This window comes from Pan troglodytes, chromosome 20 (assembly GCF_028858775.2).
Source record: "Pan troglodytes isolate AG18354 chromosome 20, NHGRI_mPanTro3-v2.0_pri, whole genome shotgun sequence".
Taxonomy (NCBI): Eukaryota; Metazoa; Chordata; class Mammalia; order Primates; family Hominidae; genus Pan; species Pan troglodytes.
In genome coordinates this window covers 12,274,536-12,284,267 of record NC_072418.2, presented here as the reverse complement: position 1 = coordinate 12,284,267, position 9,732 = coordinate 12,274,536, and positions in this window count along the sequence as shown.

Below are 9,732 nucleotides of genomic sequence, written 5' to 3'. Positions count from 1 at the left end.
ACACCCACCTGTAATACCAGCTACTTGGGAGGCTGAGGCAGAAGAATCGCTTGAACCTTGGGGGTGGAGGTTGCAGTGAGCTGAGATTGTGCCACTGTACTCCAGCCTGTTAGAGAGTGAGACTGTCCCAAAAAAATTAATATGTGAAACAATAGTATGTTTTATTTTATACTGGTTTATCTTTTTTTTTTTTTTGAGTCGGGATCTTGCTGTGTCACCTAGACTGGAGAGCAGTGGCATGATTGTACCTCACTGCAGCCCTATGCTCCTGAGCTCAAGCACTCCTCCCACTTTAGTGTCTCAAGAGGCTGGGAGTACAGGCATGCACCACCAGGTGCAGGCAGTTTTTAAATTTTTTACCCTTATTTTTTTTTGAGAGAGGGTGTTGCTCTGTCACCCAGGTTGGAGTGCAGTGGTGCAGTCATAGCTCCCTGCAGCCTCACACTTCTGAGATCAAGCAGTCCTTCTCCCTCAGCCTCCTGAGTAGGTAGGACTACCAGCGTGCACCACCAGGACTGGCTAATTTTAAATTTTTATAGAGACGGGATGTGGCAATGTTGCCCAGGCTGGCCTCAAACTCCTGGTCTTAAGGGATCCTCCCATCCTGGCCTCCTAAAGTGCTGGTGTAACAGGCATTAGCCACAATGCCCACCTAATTGCATATTTTAAACATTAGAACTAAACATAAACGTTTTTCTTGCCTTATCCTTTCCAGTCTGTTCTAATCTCACTGTCCTTTACAACCTGTTCCTATCCCATCAGCTATAGGTAATGAACCTTTTTTTCTGAATAATCCTGTGTTTTCTATTAGCAAAAATGAACATATATATTTGTTATTGCCCATTTAAAAAAAGATTTCAGGCAGGTACGGTGGCTCACGCCTCTAATCCCAGCACTTTGGGAGGCTGAGGCGGGTAGATCACAAGGTCAGGAGATCGAGACCATCCTGGGTAACACGATGAAACCCCCTGTCTACTAAAACTACAAAAAATTTGCCAGGCGTGGTGGTGGGCGCCTGTAGTCCCAGCTACTCGGGAGGCTGAGGCAGGAGAATGGCATGAACCCGGGAGGCAGAGCTTGCAGTGAGCCGAGATGGCGCCACTGCACTCCAGCCTGGGCAACAGAGTGAGACTCCGTCTCCAAAAAAAAAAAGTTTCATACTATACTCTTGCAGTTTCTATTTTTGCCTAACAGTGTATTTTGATAACCATTCCATATAAATTCATAGATATATCTTCCTTTTTCACCTTCATTTTGTAGCTGCATAATACTCCTTTTGTGGATGTACCATGTAATATTCAGCTGCTCTACTACATGTCATCAATTAGAGAATTCAAATTTGCAATTACTAACAGGGATGCAGTTAGTATTCTTGAGCATGTGTATTTTTGTATATTTAGACATTTACATTCAGGACAAATTCCTAGAATTAGGATTGCTGGATTAAATAGGTAGTATATTAGACATTGACAAATTCTCTGTGCTAGGCAGCCTCCAAATTGGCCTCTAGTTTCTGCTTCCTGGTATTTGAGGACTACCCTTGTGTAATCCTCTCATACTGTACTATGATTGATATGTGTAACCACTAGAATATGGCAGAAGTTCTGGTAAGCCAGTTCTGAAATTAGGTTATGAAAGCCCACACATAACTGGAGCCCCAGTATTAAAAACAATTTTTAAAAAGAGCAACTCATGCTTCCTGATGTCAAAAGTTACTATAAAACTACAGAAATCAGGCTGGGCATGGTGGCTCCTGCCTGTAATCCCAGCACTTTGGGAGGCCGAGGAGGGCAGATCAAAAAAAATGTGTTCATAAAAAAATGAACACAATTTTTTTTTAAGTTCACATGACAATTCTTTTATAAATTAATTGGTTTTAAAGTTGTCGATAAAATTAGATATGTCTTCAAAATTGTCAGCATATATTTTTGTCTGGGTTTACTGGTCTGACAGTGTTATGTCTGTCTCTATTAGATACTTTAAGTTCATGAAGCTAAACCCAATCTAAAACGATGATCTTTGTGCAATTCTTTTATAAGTGAGATTTACTTAATATTTTTTATTTAATAACAATAGCTATATCTTCTGAGTTATTGACAGAATAACCATGTATTTAGGGTTTGAACTTTGGTAAACAATATTAACAGGATATAAAATTGGTTAATAAAAAATAATTTAAAACAATGACTAGCTGTGTCAAATCTTAATAAGTAATCTAGGTGTAATTAGAAATTAAAGGTAACTGTAAATGGAATAAATGTTTATAAATAAACTTTTCATGTAATTTAAAATCTTAAATAATATTAATTATCTGGGTCATATCCAAATAAGATATAAGGCAAACAAATTACTGAAAAAATATATATTCATTCTTGGCTTCTTAAAATTTCTTTCTTTTTTTTTTGAGACGGAGTTTCACTCATCACCCAGCTGGAGTGCAATGGTGTAATCTCAGCTAATTGCACCCTCTGCCTCCCAGGTTCAAGCAATTCTGCCTCAGCCTCCCGAGTAGCTGGGTTTACAGGTGCCCACAACCATGACAGGCTAATTTTTGTATTATTAGTAGAGATGGGGTTTCACCATGTTGGCCAGGCTGGTCTTGAATTGCTGACCTCAGGTGATTCACCTGCCTTCACCTCTCAAAGTGCTGGGATTACAGGCATGAGCCACCGTGCCCAGCTGGCTTCTTAAAATTTCTAAAAAGACTAGACATATTTTGGTCTATTACTCAAAATACAAATTTAGGAAAAAGTAATTTTTGTGTGAGAATCTTACGTGGTAAATTTTTGTCCTAAGGTAAAATGATTGGTTGTACCAATATAAAAGGAGAAAACTGTAAGTCTAAGACTGAAGGTTTAAGAAAATGATTAAACGTCTAAACAATTTGAATAGGATTTATAAAAGATAAGCCTTACCGACAGTTTATTGTATGATTGTGTTGGCTAGGATTGAAAAGAAATTGTACATAGGATATTTTTTTCCTAAAAATTAAACAGTGGTGTTGGGTGCACTGATACAGGACCAGAATCTGGTCCTCTATATTGAAAACAAGAAGGTGTTTTTTGTTTTTGACATATTTATCTGCACTTAATAAATTTGCAAGACGTTTTGTTTGTTCGTTCTAAAATCTGTTAGTAGCCATCTTCTAAACTCTAGTTTCTATTTCGGCCACATTTTTTCCTGAGATCGATTTAATTTCTGTAGTTTTCAGGTTTTAAATGCTGTCCTCGTCATTTAAAACAGTAATTTTATTTATTGAGGTGGAATTTCATACAGTTAAAAAAATTTGTAGAGATGATGATGTGGTTTGGATATGTGTCCCCACCCAAATCTCACGTTCAGCTGTAATTCCCAATGTTACAGGTTGTTCCTGGTGGGAGGTGACTTGATCATGGGGGGGTGGATTTCTCATGAGTGATTTAGCACTACCTGCCTCGGTACTGTCCTCGTGATAGATAGTGAGTGAGTTCTTGTCACTCGATTTGGTCGTTTAAAGGTGTGTAGCACCTCCCCCTCTCTCCTGCTCCTGCTTCGGCCATGTGACATGCCTGGTCCTCTGCATTCTGCTATGATTGTAAGTTTCCTGAGGCCTCCCCAGAAGCCAAGCAGATGCCAGCAACATACATCCTGTCCAGCCTGCAGACCTGTGAGCCAATTAAACCTTTTTTCTTTATAAATTACCCACTGTTAGTTATTTCTTTATAACAATGCGAGAACAGACTAATAAAGATGGCATCTAGCTATGTTGCCCAGGCTGGTCTCAAACTCCTGGCCTTAAGTTACTCTCCTGCCTCATCCTTCCAAAGTGCTGAGATTACAGGAACGAGCCACCAAAACCAAAACCAGCCAATTTGTTGAGGTAGAGTTTTGTTTTTTCAGATTTCTCATTCATGTCTCAGAGGCTCAACTTTACTTGCATCTCAGTGTATGTCATTTGCAGGTCATACATCATTGCCTTCTTTTTTTCACATTGAGAAGACCTGGGATGATGACTGTCTCCAACTTTTTTGTCTGCTCCTGTAAGTTTTTTCTTTGGTTCTAAATCGGCTATTATGGCCTGACACTGAAATATTTATCATGAAGGCCTAGAAAAGCAATGTATTTGCTCTGTATAACTTGATTCTGTACTCTCGGCTTTTCTTGATGTACCTAAATTTTTACACTCATAGCCTTGGACATATTCCTAACTAAATCCAAGCACACTTTTCATCAGGTTCAACTTCCAGGTTATTTTTATTTTTATTTTATTTTTTGAGATGGATTCTTGCTCTGTCACCCAGGCTGGAGTTCAGTGGCGCAATCTCAGCTCTCTGCAACCTCTGTCTCCTGGGTTCAAGTGATTCTCTGCCTCAGCCTCCTTGGTAGCTGGGTCTACAGGTGTGTGCCACCACCCCTGGCTAATTTTTGTGTTTTTTAGTAGAGAAAGAGTTTCACCATGTTGGCCAGGCTGGTCTCGAACTCCTGACCCAAGTGATCCACCCGCCTCGGCCTCCCACGTGCTGGGATTACAGGTGTGAGCCACCATGCCTGGCCAACTTCCAGGTTATCTAAATGCGCTTTGCATAAGGAGAAATAATCACACTGTAGAAGGTTTTTCTTTACCTTTTTGGTAGCTGGTCTAAGAAAGGTTTTACAAGAAATTATCGAGATAATTTCCTGTATTGCCTTTATTAAGTTTTTTATCACTTAAAAAAAAAAAACCTGGTTGGTTGGGCATGGTGTTTCATGCCTGAATCCCAGCACTTTGAGAGGCTGAGGTGGGAGGATCACTTGAGTTCAGGAGTTCGATACCAGCCTGGGCAACATGATGAAAGCTCATCTCTTAAAAAAAAAAAAAAAAGACACACACACAAAAATTAGCTGGGTGTGGTAACGTGTGCCTGTAGTCTCAACTACTAGGGAGGCTGAGGTGGGAAGATCACTTAGGCCTGGGAGATCAATGCTGCAGTGAGCTTTTGTGCTGCTGCACTCCAGCCTGGGCCACTGAGTGAGACGCTGTCCCCCATCTACCCCCGAAATAAATAAAAAGAATCAACAGAAAACTCTGGGCTTTAAAAGGATTCATTTTTTCCTAGTAACTCTATTTACTCCTACTAATGACTTTTGATTATCACTGTATTTACATGGATTACTAACAAGTGAGCTGTTATCCTGTTTCAATCAAATGTTTTGAGCCTTTTAACATCTTTGACAAACTTCCCCAAATGCAAATTCTTTTTATTTTATTTTATTTATTTTTTTTTTGAGACACAGTCTCGCTCTGTCTCCCAGGCTGGAGTGCAATGGCATAATCTTGGCTCATTGCAACTTCTACTTCCTGAGTTCAAGCGATTCTCCTGCCTCAGCCTCCCGAGTAGCTGGGATTACAGGTGTGCGCTAAGATGCCTGGCTAATTTTTGTATTATTAGTAGAGGTGGGGTTTCACCATGTTGGCCAGTTTGGTCTCGAACTCCCGACCTCAGTTGATCCTCCTGCCTCAGCCTCCCAAAGTGCTGAGATTACAGGTATGAGCCACCACGCCTGGGCTTCTTTTTTATTTTTTTGAGACGGAGTCATGCGCTGTTGCTGAGGCTGGAGTGCAATGTCATGATCTCAGCTCACAGCAACCTCCACCTCCCAGGTTCAAGCAATTCTCCTACCTCAGCCTCCTGAGTAGCTGGGATTACAGGCACCCACCACCATGCCCAGCTAATTTTTGTATTTTTTCTAGAGGTGGGATTTAATCATGTTGGTCAGGCTGGTCTCGAACTCCTGACCTCAGTTGATCTACCTGCTTCAGCCTCCCAAAGTGCTGGGATTACAGGCATGAGCCACCACGCCTGGCCTGTTTTTATGACTTTTATTCAAAAGATTGTTCTTTACACAAATGTTTTGTTTTTTTCGGAATTAAGAAACTGTTCTATCTTAACTTACCTCTAATATACCTCTGTTTGATAAAGTATATTTTTTGAGCCAGGGTCTCACTCCATCACCCAGGCTGGAGTGCAGTCATGCTGCTGTAGGACAAGCAAGCTTCAAATTGGGACTTAGCCAATGAGGGTTTTTGGCCTTGGCCAGGAAATAATTCAGGGTGAGCTGGTGGTAGAAGAAAGAAGCTTTATCGAAGAAGCAGTGTTTCAGCTCTGGTGGTGGTACAGCTTTGTGACTACTCCTATGGGAAACCTCATAGGCAGTGTGCTGAGAGTAGCAGCTCAGGGCAGTTTTGCGGTCATATTTATATCTACTTTTAATTACATGTAGATTAAGGGGCAGTTTATGCAGAAATTTGTAGGAAAATGGTGGTAACTTTGGTCATCGGGTTGTTGCCATGGAAAGGGGTGGAAACTCCTGGGTGTTGCCATGGCAATGTTAAACTGACATGGCTCACTGGTAGGTGTGTCTTATGGAAAGCTGTTTCTGCCCCATCCCTGTTTTAGCTAGTCCTCAATTTTGTCCAGGTCTGAGCCCCACCTCTGGAGTCAAATTATTCCTCCTACCTCAGTGTGATCACTGCTCACTGCAGCTTCAGCCTGCTGGGCTCAGGCAGTCCTCCTACCTCAGCCTCCTGAGTAGCTAGAACTATAGACATGCACCACTGTGCCTGGCTAATGTTTAATGCCTGCCCCAGCTGCCTGGCTTCTCCCTGCTGTCCACGCCCCCTCCTATCTTGGAGCAAAGTCAGGCCAAGCCGGGTCACCATGAACAGCAGGATAGACATGAGAGAGTCCCAGGGGGAAAGGGGTAGGTCCCTGGTAAGGTTCCTCCTTCTGGCCAGGGACGGCCTGAAGGCTGGTGGCTGGGCTGCCAGTCCCATGAACTGGAATGGTAATTGGTGCCTTTTCCAGGCCCGCCCATGGCCACCCATGGGCCAATTGGCATGCACTTCCTGCCCTCTGAGGCTCACTAAATGTCCCTGGCTCAGCCAGAGCTGAGCAGACAGTGCCACTAGCAGAAGAGAGGAGCTAGTGTCTCTGCTGAGACCCTCAGAGACCTGCAGAGACCACCGAACAACTTGCCTGAGGAGAGGAGCTACCCTGTCAAGGGCCTCCTCTCTGCTGAGAGCTGAACACTCGACAAATGACCTGCCTGCCCACAGAGGGGAGCTACTCACTGTGGGTCTCCTCTGAGCTGTTTTTTTTTTTTTTTTTTTTTTTTTTTTTTTTTTCCTGGAGACAGAGTTTCGCTCTTGTTGCCCAGGCTGGAGTGCAATGGCACAATCTCAGCTCACCGCAACCTCTGCCTCCTGGGTTCAAGTGATTCTCCTGCCTCAGCCTCCCAGGTAGCTGGGATGACAGGCATGTGCCACCATGCCTGGCCAATTTTGTATTTTTAGTAGAGATGGGGTTTCTCTATGTTGGTCAGGCTGGTCTTGAACTCTCAACCTCAGGTGATCCGCACACCTCGGCCTCCCAAAGTGCTGGGATTACAGGTGTGAACCACCGTACCCAGCTCCTCTGAGCTGCTCTAACACTAAATAAAGCTCCTCTTCTTCTTCTTCAACTTGGGTGAAGGTGCCACTGGCAACAGAGGATTTCCAGGGGAAGATAACTGACACCTCAAAGATCCCATAAGAGTAATAGTCAACAAACATTGGCTACCCTTATATTTTTACAACTAAATATTAAAATTTGATATAAAACCATTGGAATCAAAGGAATATAATAAGATTGGCTTGAGTAAATCTATGAATGGCACAGAAGGATCTAGAAACTGATACAGGTATATATAAGAATTACTGTTTTAAAAAGGTGGATACAATTGTGTCCATAATAATTCAAAAGTTTAATGTCATAAAATTAGGAGTAACAGAGTTTTAAAAACTTTAAGAATACAACTATTATGTATCCATAATGATGAAAAAATTGTTTTTTGAGATGGAGTCTCTCTCTGTCACCCAGGCTGCAGTACAGTGGTGCAATATTGGCTTGCTGCAACCTCTGCCTCCCGGGTTCAAGCAATTCTCCTGCCTCAGCCTCCCGAATAGCTGGGATTACAGGTGCGTGCAACCACGCCCAGCTAATTTTTGTATTTTTAGTACAGACAGGGTTTCACCATGTTGGTCATGCTTGTCTTGAACTCCTGACCTTGTGATCTGCCCACCTCAGCCTCCCAAAGTGCTGGGATTACAAGCATGAGCCATTGCACCTGGCCCAATTAAAAAAAAAATTAATAAGGTAGAATTTCATATCAGCAGGTCAAATGTAGTGCCTTAGTCTGTTCCTGCACTGCTCTAATTTAGAAAGAAATTTGAAAAGAGGTTTAATTCCACAGGCTGTACAGGAAGCATGGCTGGGAGGCCTCAGGAAACTTTCAATCATGGTGGAAGGTGAGAAGGAAGCAGGCAGGACTTTACATGGTGGAGCAGGAGAGAGAGAGCAAAGGGGGAGGTGCTACACACTTTTAAACAACCAGTTCTCCTGAGAACCCTATCATGAGACAGGGCTAGGGGGATGGTGATAAACCATTAGAAACCACCCCCATGATCCAATCACCTCCTACCAGGCCCCACTTCCAACATTGGGGATTACATTTGGGTGGGGACCCAGAGCCAAACCATATCAGGCAGTTTCTCTCAATAAGTGGTGCTACAAAAATTGGCCCTCTTTCTGGATGAGATAAAATTGGATCCACTACTCCACACCACATGCCCAAATACATTCCAATAAAAATATATACGTATATACACATATATGTGATCTGCACACCTTGGCCTCTCAAAATGCTGGGATTACAGGTGTGAGCCCCTGCACCCTAACAAAACATATAAATTTTTAAAGTAATACATTTCAAATGAAAAGATTGAAATCTCTGTCATCTAGAGTTTGAAAAGACTTTTTAGGCCAGGTGCGGTGGCTCATGCCTGTAATCCCAGCACTTTGGGAGGCCAAGGTGGGCAGATCACTTGAGGTCAGGAGTGTTACACGTGTCCGTGTGAAAAGACCACCAACAGGCTTTGTGTGAGCAACAAGGCTGTTTATTCACTTGGGTGCAAGTGGGCTAAGTCTGAGAAAGGAGTCAGCAAAGGGAGATAGGGGTGGGGCAGTTTTATAGGATTTGGGTAGGTAGTGGAAAGTTACAGTTAAAGGTGGTTATCATTTGTGGGCAGGGGCGGGGGTCTCAAAGTGCTTGGTGGGGAGCTCCTGAGACTCATTGTCCAGGAGAAGAATGTCACAAGGTCAAGAGATCAGTTGGGGTGGGGTAGGAACAAATCACAATTGTGGAACCTCATCAGTTAAGGCAGGAACTGGCTGTTTCACTTCTTTTGTGGTTCTTCAGTTGCTCCAGGCCATGTGCATATATACGTGCAGGTCACATGGGTTATGATGGCTTAGCTTGGGCTTGGAGGCCTGACATTCCAGTCTTCTTATATTAATCAGAAAAACAAAATAGTGGTGAAGTGTTGGGGGGCAGTGAAAATTTTGGGGGGAGCTATGGAGAGATAATGGGCAATGTTTCTCAAGGCTGCTTCAAGTGGGATGAGGGGCAGCATGGGAACCTAGAGTGGGAGAGATTAAACTGAAGAAAGATTTTGAGAAAAGGGGTGATATTGCGGGGTTGTTAAAAGGAGTATTTGTTGTATAGAATTATTGGTGATGGCCTGGATGTCGTTTTGTATGAATTGAGAAACTAAACGGAAGACACAAGGTCTGAATAAGAGAAGGAGAAAAACAAGTATTAGAGGACTAAGAAATGGGAGGAGCCAGGACATCCTATTAGAAAGTGCCCAAGGAGGTCCAGCATAATTATGTGCCT